General features: G+C 43.3%; 1 protein-coding gene across 1 annotated transcript in view; it reads left to right on the top strand.

Moving 5' to 3' along the window:
• LOC138583120 (cholesterol transporter ABCA5-like) overlaps positions 1 to 17565 on the top strand; it is a 3134767-nt gene that overhangs the window by 1470998 nt on the left and 1646204 nt on the right. The window lies entirely within an intron of this gene.

The raw sequence follows: 17565 nt of genomic DNA, 5'->3' as shown, positions 1-17565 counted from the left end.
TATAGAGAGCCGGATACCAACAACATCGAAGGGATCCAAGGAGGCACTGTAAAAAAAGGGAGTGTTATCCCAAGAAAAGGAGATAACCAGTGTCATTGAACATATCCCAAGGTCTCGGAAGATGAAGTGGATAAACTGACTAAGGATCAACCGACGGCGAAGAAGAAGAATGTTTGTAAAATCTTCATGAAACCACAGTTGGAGCAGGGAAAACTGCTAACTCAAGCGAGGTTAAGCAAGAGAACAAAATTAGTAGATTCACAAAGAGGGACATGTGATAAAGGAAAAAAGTAGAACCTTTATTCAAACTATAACCCTTCCAACAGAACCAAGACAGTCTGAGAATCGGGCCCAAAGAGTTAAAGAAAAGAGCCCTAAAAAAGAAAGCATACCTGAAGAAAGAGAAACACAGGAGATGGGAGATCAGGAAGTCGGTAACTTGACGATTAACCTGCTGGATTTGCCTATTTATACTGTCTCAGAGGAGGAATGTGAGGAAGTGACTAGTAGTCATGAGTCTGACGAATTGACAACTGGGCCAGATCAAAGTGACAATGAGGAAGTAGTGATTGGGGATCGGAAACCGATCTTGGACAAAGTTCTGAGGGGATCGAAGGACATACATTCATGTGACCCTCCAAGTGAAGATAAGGATGGGCAGAGGCTGTTTTAAAAGATTGAGTGTTATAAGGCAGGTTGGCGATGGACAAAAGGGAGCGACTAGGAAATTACCACAGAAGAGGCCAAGGAGTAAAAGTCAAAGTTCTCCACCAGCTACTCCGACAGATAACTCTACGGGGGAGGTACGGGTGAAATAAATTATGGTACAGAAAGGGCAAAGAAAATAAAGTGGTTGTAAATCAAGGCTGGAGAGAACCTTTCTTCCTTCCCCACTTAAAATAATGAAAGATTTAAGATCATCAGTAAAAGTCTCACCGGATAAGGAGAGGCCTAGGAACAAGGCACAAGATTGGCATGATCGAACAAAGGAGACAAGATCTGGTAAGAATTGGAAGCACAACGGAAGCACAACGGCTTGGTTCTGGAAAGGATGTTCCCCCTAAAAGATGGTCTAATCATGCACAGAGCTAACGTGATTAGATTACTCCATCATGTCCCTAGCCTAAGATGGCTGACATGAGAAGACCTGACAATAATTTAATTCCCTAATGAAAAAAGGATGGGCAGGGTGGTCCTTTACTCAGCTAATCCCTTATAAAACAATTTCTAATGGAAGAAGCTTCGCAATTGAGACCATTGGGCTTTGACCTAACGGAACAAGAATTAGTAAGGTCGGATGTTAGTGAAAGGTTTGGACATCAGCAGGATAAAGCTCAAGGTAGAAGGTCCGAGGAGTTCATTATTTTGACTGGAAGCCCATCAACCGATAGAAGGCCCCCTTCAAACCCAGGCTCTGAACTAAAGAGGATTGCGGCGCAGGGGCTGGGCCACAGGCAAGAGAGCAAAGCAGGCTCAGAGGAACATTACAAATGGTTGGTGGGGATGTTGACAGACAAGATCAAGAAACCATAAAGTCAGACGAGGGTGGATGAAAGAGAACTTACCCTGGTAAGCTGGAACACCAGGAGATTCACCCATTGATTTGCTAAAGGTGAGTCCTGGTCTAATAAGTATGATGTCCTTTGTCCACTTTTGGACGGGTACACAATCTACCTGAACCCCGCAATAAAAGTAATAAGAGGCAGACCAATGTCAGGACTTCTAATAGCTATTAATAATCAATTGCACTTTAATGTCTCAGAAGAATTGAACCTGACACTTTATATCCAAATAATAGTGGGAACACTTTGTGGAAAATCAAGCACAAAAGAGAGAATCTTGATTTTGATTGGAATCCGGCAACTCTCAACAGCAGTCAATTTGCAGCTCAAATTACATCAATACTTGACAGACTAAAACAAAAACGAAAAGACCCCTGGTTCATCCTGTGTGGAGACCTAAACTGCACATGCCTCAATGAGCATGGCATGGAAATAGAAGAGTTAGTGGGAGCAATGCAGGCAGACAAAAGGGGTCTTATGTGGAGGAAAGCAATGGAATCAAGAAATATTGTGATTCTGAATGGAATTACACCTGGTGATATCCCAGGGAAGATTACCAGAAAGGGCAGGAGTGGTGGCCAAACCCTCGATTACATATGTACCTCAAAAGAAATGATTATGATGGTACGTTCACTGACAGTAAGACACCTCTAACAGTGATCATAACATGTTGAGCTCTGTTTGGTCACATGCAAGTATAACAACGAGATATACTTATGATTTTGGCAGTGGTGTGGTGCCAGGCAGAAATAGATAAAAAATGTACCCAAATAAAATTGAGGGTCTGAACAAGGAACTCCAAAGCTTAATACGTAGCTTAAACACCCAGGATGGGGACCAAGCAATTGGCTATTTGCCATTACTTCAAATCTTCGAGACTAGAAAGGGCATCAACAAGAGACCATTGATTAGGCATCTGCATATTTTTTATATATCCTTAGAGAAAAAAGGAAGGTCTTATTCCATCAAACTCAAAGATTGAGAATGATGCCGACAGACCAGTCGGAGGCAACAATTTGTAGTCTAAAACAAAAGTACCGAAATTGACATAGAGCTCATAAGAAAATCATGCTGCAGTGAGACACAGAATCAATGTTTAAAAAAATCTAGTCTAAGAATACGTCGGAAATCTGGTCTTTAATAAACAGTCTGGAGGCACCAAAATAGGCTTTGATGACAAATCCGATTCCAGCGGCTAGCTGGATAAAACATTTCTCAACATTTTTTGTGGAAACTCAAGAAGAGCCAATTAAGCTAAAAAGTCAGAATGGAGCCTGGAGGGTTTCTGACATCAACCTAACATCGTTCAAGGAAATCATACTGAGAATTAGCAATTCAAGAACTCCAGGCCCAGACGGGATGTCGAATGTCCTGTTGAAGCAACATCCACCTAGATGGGCAGCTTTTCTATTCACACTGTATGACCACATACTTAAGTCACAAAAGATTTCACTTTCCTGGAAGGCAGCAGTGACAATTCCTATCTACAAGAAGGGGAAAAGGACGGATCCGTCAAATTACCGCCCAATCACGCTGCTAGACGCAGTGGGTAAAATATTTGCACAATTTACATTGAATGCCCTATCACTCTGGAGCTTTGAAATGGGGCATAGAGATGAAAGGCAAGCTGGTTTTGTGAAACAGATAGGCACAAACCTGAATATCTTCATAATTCACATACTAAAGGCACAGGTTGAGCGGGATAAAAATTGAAGGCTGTATATAGCCTTCATAGATCTCACAGGCTTTCGACACAGTGCAACATCCGAAATTATGGGCCAAGTTTGGAAGCATAGAGGTATCCCACCGACGTTTTGGAGATTATAAAAGATCTGTACTCTGAAACCAACATTAGGATTAGGTTGGACAGATCAGGCCTTCTATCACCTAAAATACCTACCAACAAAGGCCTTTAAACAAGGAAGTCCGTTGGCACCAGAACTATTTAATTTGTTCATCTCAGACATGAAAGAAGACTTTCAAACGGTTAGATGTTTTACACCAAAAATAACCTGAACTCCCATTAATAGACTCCTGTATGCAGACTACGTCGTATTGCTTGATGAGACACCAAATGGCCTGCAACGCCAGCTAGATGCCTCACACAAATATGTGGAATACAATCTTTTGACAGTTAATCCTCAGAAATCCAGGATAATGGCCTTTGGTGAGCCTCCAGATGGGACTCGGAAAAAAGCTAAGACATGGTTCTTAGCAGGTGACAAAATCTTACAGGTTAAAAGATTCGCATACCTGGGAGTGTGCTTGAAAACTAGTAAAATAGACGCTCCTAGAGTGGAATCTTTGAGGTCAAAATCCATTAATTGGAAGAATTCTCTTAAAGCGATTTTGTGGCTTTTCATGAATTCCTCTGGTCTCATTTTATAGGATGAAGGTGTTGCCTATTCTAACCTATGGAGCTGAAACCTCTTTTACATTTCAATCAAGGAACTGGCCAAAGTTAGAAGGTATCTTTTGGAAACGAGTGCTAAGATTCCCAAAAAGTTAACTGATCCAGGCAGTGTGAATGGAACTAGGTCTTACATCAATTAAAAACATTGTGACCTGGAAATCATTAGCACTATACAGAAAATGTGTTGAAGATTTGCCAAAGGGAGGATTCAGGATGCTTAAAAAAGCTTGCAATGACCACAAAGAGGCTATGTTGAAGGAGTGGAGCAATGTTTGTAAAGCTATTTTACTAGATTTGGGCGAATCAGACAGCGCTCTGCTAAATAACCCGGAAAGAATTAAAAAGAAATTGTACATACGAGATTGAATAACAATTCAAGTGGAAAGACAGTTATATATTCAGCTCATATGGGAAATCTCTACAAGAAGCCAGATGCCTTAATTCCCTCCGTAAATATCTGTCCATTTCCAAACTGCTACTATAGGGATACATTTTTGAGGCCGAGACTGAATCTGTTCCAGACTAGGGAGGTACTAAGCTGTAGAAAGCCATTTAAAGGAGTGACATCATGTAGACTGTTAAGACAAGACCTCCTTTGAATCTCTCAAACACCTGTTATTGCTCTGCCCAGCGATGAGAAACGACAGAACAGTTTTGCTGGCTCACGTGTTTAACAAGTATCCAGCACGATCCATGCAAGACTGGTGGAGCGAAATAGTGGTTGGAGATTGCACTTCAACGACTTTAGCTTGGATTAAACTTTTGAAAACAGTACTGGAAAGTGTTCAGGCCATAAAGGAACATTAAAGGAACTGATAACTGAATACAGAGGGCGTTTTAGAGGCTTTGTGTCGGAGGCGGCCTCTTACAGGGTTGTTCTGGGTACACTGTGTACGCCGAATTGAGGTGTGGCCTGACACGGCTCTCTTCGTTGGTGTACTCACACCGTATCCACGCCGCAGGGTCCTTTCCTCTAACGGACCGAGGAGTGAGGAGTGAGGACCGAGGAACGGCTGGACGAAGCGGCTGAGTTTGTGTTTTTTTTTTTTTGTAGTTTTTTTTAGCAGCATCCAAGATACAGCGTGGCCCTTTGTCCCCCTTCACCCACGGGAGCCACTGCGCTGGCGGAGTGGTGCTAGGCGTGGGACCGTGATCACGGACCCGGTGTGGGGGTGCAGCAGCTGAATAGTGAGGCGGGGCACCGTGCTCTCTCCTGCGGACTCCTATCAAAACCCAGGAAGAAAGCCAAGAACGACATACCCGCGGATCAGGGAATGATCACTGAGTTTTTTCCACAAAACCCACTTCCTGAAACTAATTCCACCACTATTGAGGAAGCTTCGGCTCCCGTGCTTTCTAATGTAGGGTCTATATGTGCCTCTAATTATGATGACATTGACAATAACTCACTACTGGAGTTTTATGTCTTAATATTCAAAGGAAAATGACTCCTGCTTCAGGATCGATACCTATCAACATGGACTGCTCCAATGCAAATAAGCAGAGAAATATTCCATTCGCTTCCCCTACTCTAGTTGAATCCACGGGAAAACTATCAGTATCACCGAACCTGGCGATGGCTTCCATGGAAGATAGCCCCTAAGCTGAAAGTGAATGTTTGGCTGACACCTATCCGGGGGCGACGGAGATTGCTGAGAACCAGGCCTCAGTTACATCATTGCAATTTGCCCTTAAAGTTTTACTGAAAATGACGGGGAAAATACTGGACAATTCAAATGCCCTAACCTCAGATATGGTCATGAGAGAGAAAGTAGAGGGAACTGCTGAAGTTGATCAGTCAGCAGAGTCCAATCTCTCGGAAGCCATAAAATTGGCTGAGGAAATTGGAGAACCTCATTCAGAAGAACCACAAAGCCCGGGGTTGGAGGCGGACAAAGAAAACGAAGAACTATTTTTTTCGCGTAAGCAACGCAGACTGGCTAGGAGGGCGGCTGTGATTAAAAGATCCAAAGAAATGGCCTTATCTAAGCCTGCTAAAGAATCTTCTGGACATCCCTCAAAGAAAGCCAAAAAACGGGCAGCCAGGGCAAAGAAAAGGAAGAACAGTGGTGAGGGTTGTCTGACTAGTTGGCTAATACCTGAAAGAGATAAGATGAATGAGCCTGAGGAGGTGGAGGTTGTATGCGAGGGGGAGAATCTGAGTGAAGGACCATTGAATGTGGACGAGGAGAGCCCTGGAAGCTCATTAGAGTTACCAGCAACACCTATCATAACTCGTCCCACCGAACCTACTTCTGCCACGGAAGGAAATCGTATATGTCTGATAAAGAACTTATATTTAAGCGAAAATTCAAAATGGCTCTCTCGCTCAGAATTGTTAACTAGACTGAGTTATGTACCGCAATTGAGGGTCCTTAAGTCAGACGATTTCCAATTCGTGGAACCATTAAAAGGCCCGAATCCTTAGGTCTCAGCATTACATTGTAAATTCCTATCTACCGCGTCATTGTTAAGGAACTATAAGACCGACTGAAAGCGGTTGATGTGGAGGTTGACGCTGATCTAAATACAGTAGACTTAAGACAATTGCCGGCAAAGTTAGATCTGACAGTTGAGACTAACCTCCTCCCCAATCTTGCTGAAGGAAAAAATGTGGACATTTCAGATATTCAACAAGTACTAAAATGGCTAGCGGATTCGCTTCCTGGTGTGTTGCCAAAGTAATGAGATATTACTATTCTGTCTTGGAACTGTAGGGGTTTTGCTCATCTGTTGTCAACTGAGGGCTCTATTAAGATCTTGGATAAACATAGTTGTTTCTGCCTTCAAGAAACTTGGGCAATGGAGCCATTGATTTTGGATGCTTTGTCATCTACCAAATGGCAGCAAATCAAGGCACAAAGGGAAGACCCCATGGTGGACTTATTACAGGGGTAGCCAACACGTTTGTTTCTAAATTAGTGATAACCGATTGTCCCAGCAATATGATGGCAGTTGAGGTCGAATATAAAAACCAGATAGGAAAGGATCACTTCCTATTAGTCAGTTTATATAACCCCCCTGGTGCACTAATAAGAGAACAACTTCAGGAGGCCTTACATAATCTACTGGCTACCTGGTTGTTAAAATTTGGTAACACTGGGGTAATAGTGGTGGGAGACTTCAACTGCCACATGAGCGGTAACATAGGGAAGTCTCATAACCCTAAGTTAAAAGCTAGAAATTATATGCAACACACCAAAAAAAAATGATCCTGATGGCTAAGGATGGGAATATTTGAATTATGGGACATTGAAATGCTCAACGGCAAAGCCGTGAGCGACTCTTCTGGCAATCACACCTGGTCCAATGGCATCTCGTGTAGTACCTCAGACTACATTTTTGTTTCCCCTAGATTGTATGAGATAGTGGAGGATATGCAAATAACCCCTAATGAGTGGAGTGATCATGCTACACTCATATGCAAATTGAATATCGGAACAAATGCTCCTCCTAGTACCAACATGGGCAACATTTTGCCAAATAAAGCTGGCACTAGGATCAGTTGCTCGGATAAAAATGACGCTTTTGCTGTGGCAGCTTTGGCTAATGATAATCTAAACCTGCTATTGAACCTCGGGGAGATGACGAGTAATGCCATTGAAAACTGGATCTGTACTTTTGTTGAGAAACATGCGGTCTGTCTCATGGGGGCCATGATTAGCTGTGGGGGGGAAAGCTTCCCTTTGATAAAATAATTAGAAATCTGAAGAGAGAATGTAGAGCGGAACTCCGGCTGGCCAAGAGACAAGCCTATCCGTCAGATCTATATTTTATCAAAGTAAGGAGCATTAAAAACAGATATAGAGCTATGATCAAGGCCAAACGGAAATTAGATAAAATCATGTCCTGGCAAAGATTAGTAAATACGATCTGTACAGGCAAAACTCGTAATATCTGGTCTTTGCTGGTGAAGCGCGAGGCACTGTACAAGGCACACTAGTCAATCCTATTAATGCTGAAACATGGGTAGCTTTTCTTGAAAATAGGAATTCCAAGGTAGATATAGAGGAATCCTATACATTGAATAATAAGCCGCTAAATCCTCCTATTAATGCATCTTACCAAATGGTGTTGAATACAATCATAGAATTAAAATCCTCCCGAGCTCCGGGCCCCAATGGTCTAGCAAATATTGTAATGAAGTCGCACCCTGAATTTTGGGCATCCTTGCTAGTTATAATGTTCATAAAGAACCTAAATGAGGGGAAAATACCCCCATCTTGGCAAACAGCGGTGCTTATACCAGTTTATAAGAAGGGTAACCGAACGGATTTAGCAACTATAGACTGCTCTCAATGCTTGATGTCACGGGCAAAATATTTGCCTCTCTCCTTCTAAAGGAGTTACAACTCTGGGTAGAGCAATCTGACATACTTTGGAAATATCAGAGTGGTTTCAGGCAAGGGTATTCCACGGCGCATAACATCATGGTTCTGGACCTTCTGAGGACACGAGCCAGATCAGGAGGGCAACCACCATTATATGCCCTCTATATATACTTTTCAGCGGCATTCGACTCTATTCCCCGAGAGTCTCTCTGGCGGAAGTTAAAAGCCATGGGATGCCCTGAGGACCTGACCTATTATCTCAGACTGCTCCATCAGAATACATCTGTCAAAGTAAAATTAGATCAGGAAGGACACACTACTAGAAGTGTGTTTCAAAACAGGGGGGTCAAACAAGGTTGTGTTACGGCCCCTCTGATCTATAATATGTACGTATTCGACATCCCTGAGGCCATTAGGGCTGCAATAAATTGCCCACCGAAAATAGGAGACTCCATCTGTCCTGTCCTTGCTTATGCGGACGACCTGGTTATACTGGACCACACTATTAGTGGGCTACGAAGGTCGGCCGTTGCTCTGTGGGAATACGCCGAGAGGAAGGGCCTTAAAATTAATCTGGAAAAAACTAAGGCAATGAGATTCACCAACAAGAACACCACTCTTGTGCAGCTTAGAGTTGGTTCAGATATCATTGCATATTCGCCTCATTATTGCTACCTAGGGAAAGAATTTGAGAGCATTGGTGACTATGGAATGTGTAAGCAGTCACGTAAGGTAAAGGCAACCCAATTGTCTTCATTGTTCCACAGATTCACAGTAAATCATGGTGGATTTACTATCTCGGGTACGCAACAACTTTACGTACAAGTATTGTCCCCCATGATCACCTACGGCCTGGAAGCTCTTCTCATCTCTGACCTGAAATGGTTGCAGGTGATTGAGGGGAAATTCTGGCGCTCTATCTTGGGCTTACCACCAGGAATCCCCACGGCAATAATAAAATTGGAACTGGGGCTGACCTCATTGAAAGCTGTAGTATTAAAAAAGCGTGCCCTACTCTACTTGAGAATGAGTGGTAGACTAAGAACGGGCTACTTAATGCGGTCTACCTAGAGATTTTGAAGGATCAATCTTTGTGCCCCTTGAAGGAGCAAATGTCTACATTTTTGATGACCATTGGGTGGCAATTAAGGATGGGTAGTGTCACTGAAGAAATGCAAAGGGCCCTGGCCAAACGCATAGAGCTCTGGGACTGGCTGGAGAACTACGCGCATCTCCAGAAGCTGAAAAGCTATCAGTTTGTCCAGTATAGACTGTACAGTTATAAAAATCCTCAGAGTTACCTTAATTTATGCCCGGATAGGAGACTTAGACGTTTTATCTTACTACTAAGGCTCGAAAATCTACCTACTCTAACGATTACTGGCAGAATAGACATGATCCCCCCAGAACTACGGCTGTGCCGGTTATGTAAAGGAACGAATCAGCTAGAGACGGCCAGACATTTGCTGACTGAATGCCATAAAATGTTAAGTGCCATAAACCTTGGTTTGGGTAATTTTGTGCATGACCTAGATTATATTAAAGAGGAGTTATTTTGGCATCACTGTATTAATTCCAACAGTATAAGGCTCCTGATGGCATTGTATAATATTTGGCTGAAGGTGGAAACTAGCCTTAACATAAACATATAGGAAGACATTAAGAAGAGTTGTTAAATAGTCATCGGTGAAATCTAAGAGTTGTTGTTGGCCATCATAGGTCCCCATGTTTATAGCAATTGTAACAACGCTGAAACTAGATTGATATGTCATCTAGATAGAAAAGTCTTATTGGAGAATAGGTGGCAGTACGTGGCAAGGTCCGGTCTCTGATCCAATGTCTAAATAGAGACTACTGTAAATCTGAATTTAAAAATGAAGATGTTTTATATGTTTTTTTTTTTAATGATATGTATATTGAGAGAATTCAATGTTTTTCCCTTCCCTGGTAATTTTTTATCAGATGTTTTTGTTAATTATCTATGTTTCTTTTGCTATAATCATGTTCTTTTTTAAGGTATTTTATGTGTAAAGTTTCAATGAAAACTAAAACACAATAAATTAAATAAAATTAAATAAAAAGGAAGTATTGACAAATGGCTCATTTGGGTAGGAAGAGATAATGATGAAACAAAATAGTTTTTATGTTCTACATGTGGATTTTCTTGGTTTTTTGTTTCGTTATTTTTCTCTTGATACTTCCTTTCTGCTTTCCTTTCTTCTATTTTTAAGGCATTGAGATTGTAAATTGATAGGCAAAAGGTTTAAACAAAACCAGTACAAAAATGGGGCATCAAGGGCTAAATTATCAAGAAAACCAACAACTGATGTGACAATAGAAGTTGGACGCCCATCTAAACAGGTCTTCCAGAAATATGACCCCCACGTAAGAATGACAGACCACCAAAAATCTCTGAAAGAAATTATACCTTTCACTTTCCAATGATGGGCAGAAAATAAAGTGTCTAAGAGTTTCCATGGGGCCGAAATGGCAAAACAAATTGTCGCTAGAAATTGTTTTATACCGATGAAGCACCACTTTTGTTAAAATTAAGTTACATTTAAAGTTCAAAAACTAAAATTAAAGAAATTCATCAGTTGTACATGTCCAGTCATATCTGTATAACATTTTCTTAACACAGAGTTTTGAATCAGATCACACTCCGTCAGATCAATTTTATGCAGAAAATTCTCCAGATGCTCCAGTATGGGATAGTCCGCGAAGACCTAATTTGACTCAAATCCCAAAATAACGAGTCTTTTGGAGGATCAAGAATCTTCTGATAAAATGCAAAGTCTCCTCTGTGCCTTGTCTTCCAAGGAATTCAGGCCCAACTTATATCTGATTGCAGAGATGGCAACAGATTTTTGAATGCAGAAAACCTTTTTCCAGATAAGACCTTCCAAACTTTTCAAAATGTAAAAAGAACAGGGTCTCAATACCATATAAAAGTCTGGAAATCAACTTTTCATCATATAATTTAGTTAAGGACCTCACAGAAAACGTCCCATATTTAGAATCAATCCTTTTCATTTCATTCAACAAGGCGAGGGCGCGAGCTGTGACCCAATCCTTAATTTTCATCACACTTGATTTTGCGTGTATTGGGAAGCCCAGATAAACAAAGCTCTCCACCCTTTGCAGGGCTACTCCGCCCACTCGCCATGTATATCGGGAATAGGGGGAAGCACAAGTTTTTAAAGTGTACTGCATAATCTTGTTTTTTTGGGAATTAATGACTAGGAAATTATGTTCAGCATAGCTATGGAAAGTGTTAAGCAAATATTGAAAGCTTTGTTCAGTGCAATAAAATATAAAATCATTGGCGTAACTGAGCCACGTAACCTAAGGTAGGCCAATTTAGGAGAGGCAAAAGCTGCATTTTGCAAATACTCACCAATGTCAGATGTATATGAATTAAAAAGACACAGGGTGAGAATGCAGCCTTGTCTAACACCCCAATTTACTTTAATACGTTGAGACAAAGCCCCCTTCTGATTCAATCGGACTTGCATCACTGAATTCTCATGCAAGCCAATTAGCAGCCTCAGCAAACTAGATGGCATTCCCCACAATAATTCTTGGTTGACAGTGTCAAAAGAGGCAGTGAGATCAATTGTCGCCAAGTATATAGATGAATACTTTTTTGCCCATACAGATGATTGAAGACATTTCAATAGAAAACCATTTGAAGTTGTACCCATAGGTTTCCTAAAGCCTATTTGCAACTTTTGCAATCTACCCATCTCTGTCGCCTACTCCTCCACATGACGCAATAGTAGGGCAGCAAACACCTTACTATCAGCGTCACAAATCGAGGTAGGTCAGTCATTCTTTGGGTCGGATTTTGGGCACCGTTTGTAATTTGGGATTATGTAGGCAGTCTGCTAAGTATCAGGGAAACAATTTAAATCAATAACGTTCTTAAATAACTCAGAATACGAGCCCACATTGCTGGGTTACCTAAAAATAATAAATTGGCTAGTTGTCTCCATGACCATCAGTCTGGCTTCAGAGCAGCTAGAAACACGGAAACTGCTCTTCTGAACATCTGTGAAGACCGGCTCGCCATCTTTATTTCTAATCTACCCTCTGTCCTCATCTTACTCGTCGCTCTTCTGCCTTTGATGCGGTCAACCATGCCATCCTGCTCAAACGTCTCCGTGATAACCTTGGTATCACCGATCAGGCCCTGGCCTGGCTGACTTGTTTCCTCTTAAACCGACCCTCCCGAGTCAACTTGGGTCCAACCTGTCCTCTATCTCACTCTCTACCTGTGGTGTTGCCCGGGGGTCAAACCTCTCTCCCTGTCTTTTCAACCAATACCTGGCACCTCTCGCCCACTGCATTGCTGCTCTCTGCTCTCTCTCATCTCTGACTGTCTGCAATCCAGGAGTGGTGTACCGCCAAGGACCTCTGCCTCAATGCCAGTAAGACAGAGATCCTCTTCCATGGGCACACCTGCACCTTCCTTTCCTGTGACTCCATTGGCCCTCTTCCTGCTCCCATCTTTGAGGCTAAGAACCTCAGAGTCATCTTTGACTCCAGACTCTCCTTCTCTCATCACATCTCTGACGTCTCCAAGAAGTCACACTACCAGCTACACCTCCTCTGAGGTTTTCGTCCTTTCCTCACCTTCCCCCAGAATCTCACTGTCTCTAGAGCTCTGGTTCTCTGTAGGCTGGACTACTGCAACAGCCTCTTTCTTAATCTGCCTGCCTCTACTCTCCGCCCTCTGCAACTCATCCAGAACAGGACTGCAAGACTTGTCCTTGACCTCAAGCCCAGGGATCGTATCTCCCCAGGACTGAAATCTCTGCACTGGCTCCCAGTGGTTGCGAGGATCAAGTTCAAAAACCTCTGCATCGTCCACAAGGCCTTCTGGGGCCTGGGGCCTCAATACCTTCAACACTCTCTCCCTAAATATCATCCTTCTCGAGCTCTCCGCTCATCCGCCTCCAACTCCTACAGGGTCCGTTGCTTCTCCAAGCAACGAGTTGGTGGTAGATCTCTCTCTTCGGCTGGTGCCTCCCTCTGGAATAGCCTCCCTGCCTCCCTTAAACTTGAGGAGAACCATCTCCGGTTCCGGAAGCACCTAAAACCTTTCTCTTTGGTTCTGCTTTTTCTCCCCCTCTCCTCTGCTGACCTCCCGGCTGTAACTGGAACTGCTCTGTCTACCTGGACATCCTCTGATCTTGGGCCCTAGTCCCTCCCCCGCAGTGTCACACATCTGCACTGCCCACCTGGCAACCCCTGCACTTGGGGACTGTTTCTGTATCCCTACAGTCCCCCTACCAGCCCTTGACACCTGATGTCTGCACTTACCCATGCACTTGCCACTTGCTGGCTGTTACTTACTTATTGTTTTTTCTATTCCCATGTACTGCACTGTCCCTGCCCCCTTCACACGCACTTGCGTTATCTGATTGACAACTGGCATACTAGGATCGTTGGTTGTCCTCGCTTTGTACCCCTCCCTTGCCTCATCGCGCCTTGAAACACTTGTGTAGGTGTGTTATAAATGCCATATCATATTATCTCGCTGGAAAAGGTGAGGCCTTCTACCTCCGACCCAGTTTTAATATTTTAAACACAATTTCTTGGTAGCCAGGGCCGTCATGCAGGACTCTCCCTCATACTTGTCTTTTACTGCTTTAATTTTGGCACAAAGTCTCTTCTTGCGAGCGGCCACATCATGATCGCACTTGTGTAAAGGGTAGGCACCGAGCCTTAGTGGTTTATCACGGCCGGCTCTGAAAAAGTTGGATAGAATGCTATTAACAAATGGATTAAAGGATTCCACCGTTAAAGTGCTAGCAATCCAGTCGCCAGCTGCTGTAGTACACCATTCTTCAAAAGCCGTATTTGCCTTATTGACTTTGGACAAGTTCCAGAAAACATGATTACAGGAGCCCCTGAATACAATTCCCTGCGGAATACCACCTATCAAGTAGTCCCAGGTCAAGTCAATATCAGTACTTTGATGACAATGATCATCAAGATTTGTTTTAGCAATTAGCATAGGGGAACATTTCTCTAGTAGCCCTTCGTCCATGAATATGTAATCTATGGTGGAGCCCATGGTTCCATTATGCCACGTATAATGACTTTCGGTGGCTGCAGGGTCAGTCCAATTCAACATGTTCAAACCTACACCTTCTAAACAGGCCAACCAATTCCCTACCACGTCATACCTGTCGTCTTTTGCCGTGGGATGTCTCTCGTTAATTCGGTCTAGGCTATATCTCACCCATACAAGAGCCCATACAATAGAACTCTCGCCAAGCATTTATCCCAAAAACAACAGCATTTAAAATTTCATCCAGGAGACATCCAGGAGACATTCAACAGAAACAAATTCTCTACCTTCTTACTCAAAGTCAATTAGACATGTACACACAATAGACCCATAATATGAGCATTTGAAGAAAGGACTCTCATGCCCAACTCGATTATTATTATTTTTTTTATATTGTGTTTATTATTTTCAAATGCAAACAGTACATTCAACAGTATAAAACATCCACCCAACATCACCCCCCGCTCCTCCTGGGGCATTATCGTCAGTCTGTAGGGGATCCTTCTATCCGCTGAATGTATCAGTTATTTTGATATTATCGGGACACCACTGTTCTATAAAGTCTGACTGTAAGTAGTCTTGGACCGTTCCCCATTCCTTTGCAAATGCGTCACCTGTGCCTTGGATTGTGTGGGTCACTTTCCATTGCCATTTGAGCCCATACCTTCTGGAGCCATGTGTACGTCCTAGGGGTGTCTTTCTTTTTCCAGTATTAGGCAATTGTTGTCCATGCCGCTATGAGCAGGCCCATGAAGCTTCTCCATTGTGGCTTTTTATAGTTCTTGGCTGTTTTGTCTTTCATTCCACATACCCATACCCTTTCCCCCAGTTGCTCCACCTCCGGAAACATTTTCCCCATCTCCACCTTTACCTCCTCCCAGAATGGTTTGATCCCATTGCAATCCCACCACGTATGTCTCCATGTTCCCACTTCATTGCACCCTCTCCAGCAACGATTTGATGTTTGGGGGAACATCGTGTGCAGGTTTTCAGGGGTATAGTGCCATTGGGTTACTATTTTGATCCACATTTCCCTTGTCTGTGCTGAACGGGTCATTTTAGGAATCTGTGACCACAAGTCCCTCCACTGTTGTGTTGTTGGTTCCTCGCCCAGGGTATTCCCCCATTTAATCATATATGTCCATTTTATTTCTTCGTCATGGGAGTTTATGAAGGAGTATAATGTCGAGACCCATTTCTTAGCCCTGAGTTTGAGGTGACGTATGTCTCGAACAATGTGAGGTTTCTCGTGGCTGCCCTGGTTATTTCTGGCAACCTTAGCCAATGTCTGAGTTGCTCATATTTATATTTATCTCCCTTATTGAGGTGTAGCAGGGACTTGCAAGCCTCAAATGATCTTATTTCTTTGTCCATGAACATTACCCCAAAAATGTATCCCGCCTCCTCCCATTTCTCGAAAGCCCCTCGTTCATTCCTGGTGGGAATTGGGGGGGTTCCTGCAGATGGGTGTGAAAGGGCCTACCTCCGTGGTCGTCATACCCTTATGTCCCATGCCTCCAATGTGGTCTTCAGAATTTTGCTTATCCCCAGATTGGGGTGTCTGTGTTTCAGTTTCCAAAGCAGTTCCACCAGAGGAGTTCTAGCAACTGCCCTGTCTTGTTTTGCCCATATAGGTTGCAGATCTTCCCCCATCCAGTCCCGTATCACCCTTAGTTGCGCCGCCTGATAGTATTTTTGAAAGTCGGGAAGGGCCACCCCCCCCTCCCGGGTCGGTGCTGTAAGGATCGCCCTGGCTACCCTTGGGGGCTTACTTTTCCATATGAAGGATGATACCGCCTTGGACAGTGCTTTGAAGAAGGATCTAGGTACCCCTACAGGAAGCGCCTGAAAGTAGTACAGTATCTTAGGGAGGATGGTCATCTTGACTGATTGTTTCTGCCCCACCAAGATATCAACAATGGGTTCCATTTCTCCAGGTCTCTACTTATGTGTGTTAGTAGCTGGGGTTAGTTCTTTTCATACAGCTGCCCTACCTTTTTTGTCAACATTATTCCTAGGTACCTAATCCCATTTTCTGCTATATTCAGGTTGAGTGCAGTTGCTTCCCTTTCTAATTCTTCATGATCTCCCGCCAGTATCAGAATTTCTGATTTTCTCCTGTTAATTTTAAGTCAGGAGATAGCCCTGTACATTTCTAACTCCCCGACCATTGCTGCCAGTGTCCTCCCCGGGTCTTCAAGGGCTATTAACATGTCGTCCGTGAAGGCAATTAACTTGTGTTGTATTCCCGCCATTTCGATCCCCTTAATATGGTTGGACTCCTTTATCTTCATTAGAAGAGGTTCTAGGAAAATAGCATACAATAGCGGAGAGAGCGGGCATCCCTGTTTTGTTCCCCTTGAGATAGCTACCTTTCCTGTGACTTCGCCGTTGATGGCTATTCTGCTTGTCGGAGAGTTATAGTTGGCTCTAATCATTGCTATAAATTGTTCCCCAAATCCCATGTGTTTTAAGATCTTAAATAGCATTGACCATTCCACCCGTTCGAATGCTTTCTCCGCATCTCCCGAAAGCAGGATCGCAGGAGTGTGTGAGATACTTGTTTTTTCCACTAGGTGTGTGAGTCGCCTAATATTGTCATGTGTTTGTCTACCCAGAATAAAGCCTGATTGATCAAGGTTTATCAGGCAGGGTAAAAGTGGAGATAGTCTTTCTGCCAGGACCTTTGTGTATATCTTTGTGTCTAAGTTTATCAGGGATATTGGCCGGTACGACGCGGGGGATGTCGGGTCTTTCCCTGCTTTGGAAAACTAGCACTTTCACCTCGTTCATTGTTGGGGTCACGTTGCCACTCTCCTTGAAGGTGTTTAAGAGCCTGATTAAAAAGGGGGTTATAATGTCTGCATACTTTTTATAGAAAGGGACCGTGAAGCCGTCTGGGCCAGGTGCTTTATTCAGCGGGAGGTCCGCTATTGCCTTTTTCACTTCCTCTTCCCTGATCGGGCTCTCTAGGGCTATTCTGTCCTCCTCCGATATTGGTGGGATGGGTAGGGTCTGTAGGTAAGTGTCTTGTGCGTCCCCATCTGGGGTGTCCGTGGAGTATAGATTTTGGTAGAATTCCCTGAATGCCTCCCCCATGTCTTGTGTGCGCGTCAGTAGCTTCCCCTGCGTGTTTCATATGCTTTTAATCATCATCTCCTTTTGTTTTGCTCAGAGTTG

This window comes from Ambystoma mexicanum, chromosome 3q, assembly GCF_040938575.1.
Source record: "Ambystoma mexicanum isolate Mex_15411 chromosome 3q, UKY_AmexF1_1, whole genome shotgun sequence".
NCBI lineage: Eukaryota > Metazoa > Chordata > Amphibia > Caudata > Ambystomatidae > Ambystoma > Ambystoma mexicanum.
Note: the sequence above shows the minus strand (reverse complement) of the source record. Positions and strands in the feature narration are given on the sequence as shown.